The sequence below is a fragment of the Carassius auratus genome, chromosome 17 (genome assembly GCF_003368295.1).
Source record: "Carassius auratus strain Wakin chromosome 17, ASM336829v1, whole genome shotgun sequence".
NCBI classification, from domain to species: domain Eukaryota; kingdom Metazoa; phylum Chordata; class Actinopteri; order Cypriniformes; family Cyprinidae; genus Carassius; species Carassius auratus.
This window is the reverse complement of record NC_039259.1, coordinates 22,389,719-22,393,176: the sequence shown is the minus strand read 5'-3', so window position 1 is coordinate 22,393,176 and position 3,458 is coordinate 22,389,719. Positions and strand designations below refer to the sequence as shown.

At 28.7% G+C, this 3,458-nt stretch overlaps 1 pseudogene; it reads left to right on the top strand.

Annotated features, from left to right (window-relative positions):
- Positions 1-2,753, top strand: part of LOC113116904 (inverted formin-2-like) — a 10,255-nt pseudogene extending 7,502 nt beyond the window's left edge.
- The last annotated feature ends 705 nt before the right edge of the window (positions 2,754-3,458 follow it).

The window sequence follows — 3,458 nt, the reverse complement described above, 5'->3', positions numbered from 1 at the left end:
GACGTGTCTCAGCTCTCGCTCGACGAGCTCTTCAGCACCATCAAGATCTTCCGCCAGCTCTTCCTCAGAGCCCTGAAGGTCCAAATAAACCTGTTTCCCTGGCCTCAATATAGACCCTTAACCTCAACTGAGACACATTAAAGACCAGCATATTATGATAATAGTTTAAATAATATTATTATCTTTCATTGATATTAAAATCATTTAATATTGAAATTGGTTTGTAAAATTAAAAACAATATTTTATCGATTATTAAGATATTTTAATATTAATAAATATGAATTCATAAAAAATGGTACTATATTTCAAGTAATAGTTAAGTTGTTTTTAATTATTTAAAAACTAATGTTATTTTAATGTTAAAATTATATTATCTTAATTATTAGCTATTCTTAAAATTTAATTTTTTTTTATTAATATTAAAATAAATTACAATTATTATTAAAGCGATTTTAATTAAAATGCCTAATTATGGAACTGGTATTAAAATATTAAATAGTATTAAAATAACTATAATTAACATTAAAGTAACTTTTGCTGTAACATTTTGAAAAAAATAATATTAAAGCATTTGAATTAAAACCTAAAAATAAATAGTGTTATAATTAGTATTATTACCATTAATTAGTTTATTACCGCACACATGGCTCTTGCTAACTGAAAATCTGAAAACATTACATTAATTAAAATAAATGTTAACTAAAATAAAATGATTAATACTTTAAATGAAAAAATATATATTATTATTATTATTATTTTTATATTTTATATATATATAATTAAAATAAAATGATATACAAAAAAATAAATTGTTTTATATACAAAAATAATACAATAAAATGAATTTAAAAATATATATATTTAATTCATAATAAAGTAAGACCAAAACAAACCAAAATAAATGTGTGGTTTGTTCACATCACAGAGGTCAGGAAATGTTGTTCCTTCTGTAGGAAAACAAGATCCGTAAAGAAACAAGCGGCTAAAGCGGAGAAAAGAAAGCAGCAGCTGGAGGAGGAAGAGTCCAAGAGACGGAAGGGAGAAGATGGGAAGAGAAGTGAGTCTGAACACACTACTGCTGTCTGTTTATTGGTTTGTTTTGTGTCGTTCTCATCTCGTTCAGTTCAGATGAAACATGGGTTGTTCTGCTGTGATGCTGGAGAATACAGAGCTTACAGATTCACTTCCAGTCTTCATTTCACATCATTAATAAAGAGGTTTTCATTTAGAAGAGGCTCAGTATTTTATTATATTTTTATATTATTCAATAATTAATATTAAAGGGAATTTAAAAACTTTTATTCTTTAATTTAATATTAATGTTAATGTTAGTTGTTTTTAATATGAGAAACTAATATTTTTTTTTAAATTACAGTGTTTTCCTATTCATTAAGTTTAATATTACAGTGTTTTTTATTAATCAAAATAATCGTTAATTTATTTTTAATTCGTTTAAACTATTTCATTTATTACACTATTATTATTTTATAATAAATTATTTTATCATATAAAGTTGTTTTAATACTGAAAACTTAAACTAATGGTAAAATGTTGTTTTCTTTTAAAATGAATGGTTTCTAAGTAATATTAAAATCTAATTTTAATAATTTTTAAGCTTGATATTGAAGTGTTTTATTACAATATTGTATTGAATTAATATTACAATATTTTTATGTTTAATATTAAAGTGTTTAATAACATTTTAATTTTAAAAACTAATTTGATACTGAAATTTTTATATTAATTAAATAGTATGTGGTATATTTTCTGTGTGTGTATTTATATATATATATATATATATACACTTTTTTATATTGTAATATTACAATATTTGAATATTAATTAATAGTTAAGTTGGTGCGGGTTTTTTTTTTTAATCAACTGTTAATGGGAGTAATGTAACTCTATTGACTTCAGTATATCTTCCAGTTGTGTCTTCTCCTCTCTAACAGAAGTCTGTTTTCAGTTCGTCGAGGCGTGCCTCCGCAGGACGACGGCTGCATCATCGATCATCTCCTGGCCGACATCCGCAAGGGTTTCCATCTGAGAAAGACTCGTCCCAGGTGCGAATCAGAAAGTGTAATGCATGGAGATTCAGGAGCGTCCGGTAAGAATATCAGCCTCTGAAGCGGCTCCAGTGCAGAAGTCTGAAGCACTCGTCTTCACGTTTCTCACATGAAAAGCGCTGAAGCTCCGTTTATAATCCGATAAAAACAGACTTTCATATCAGTCCAGAAAGAGATATTAATGAAACTGTTTCTGACTCCTTTAAACCTGATTCCTCATGCCCTGCTGCTCCACCAATCAGCTTTGCCGCATGCCCTCATGCCTGCTTCTGATTGGTCGTTCACAGCTGTCTGTCACATGTCAGCGTGAACTGTAAATACGAGCTGAAGCTTGTGGGTAGTTGACATTATTTATTTGATTTTTCAACATCAGTTTTTCCAGATTGTTTAAGGAAAAGTTGTTTATATCCTATAAATGGTTACTTTTAGGTTCTTCTCCATTTTATTCAGCTTTATATAGAGCTGCAGGATTAATCACAATATGACTTAATGCTTCAAAATAAACATACGATAGTTTGAAAATTAAGAAATTCAGAAAAATTAAGCCGTAAATATTATTTTTTTCAGTACAGTGACTTGTAAATTGCAATAAACTGTACAATAAATTATTCTTATTTTATAATGAATACTTTTTTTTTAGTTTATTTTTATTTCTTATCATTGTTTAATATTTTGTTTAATAATGAGAAAAGGTTTATTATTATTATTATTTATAATGTGTTACATGTAATTATTATTGTTTATAAATATAAACAATTACTTTTATATGACAAAATAAAAATACGAAATAAAAATAATAATATATGCCATATAATATATACATTATTTACTATTATTATTTATATTAAAGAACACTGATGTATTTGTTGTTTTTGTTATCAGAAAAATAAAAATCTACCCATCTACTATCACTATGTCAGAAGGTCCTGCAGTGTGAAACATTTCTGGAAGTATTTCTATTCCATGTAGATGCTATGTAAAGTATTGTAACAGCATGTATAATAATGCTAGAAAACATTACCTATCACAAACTGACGTCAGCTACCCAAACACATGCAGAAGTTGTCCACATCTTGTAAATCAGAAGAACACTGGCTTTGCTTCATGCTTCGTCTCCGTCCAGCACACGCTTCCTGAACAAACCAGTCTCTTCTCGTCCTCAAGCAGCAAGTGTCAGGTCTGTCGGAGAAGTGATGATAGTGACTCTGTGAAGAATACAGACGAGCCGCTTCATTCCTCGTGTGATGATGTAGACGGAGTGACATCACAAGCCCTGCCCACTCCTGATGTAGGCCCCACCCCCTAAATCCTGAAAACAAAAAGCATTTCTTCCCAAGAAACAAAGAAGGCAGTACACACACACACACACACACACACACACACACACACAC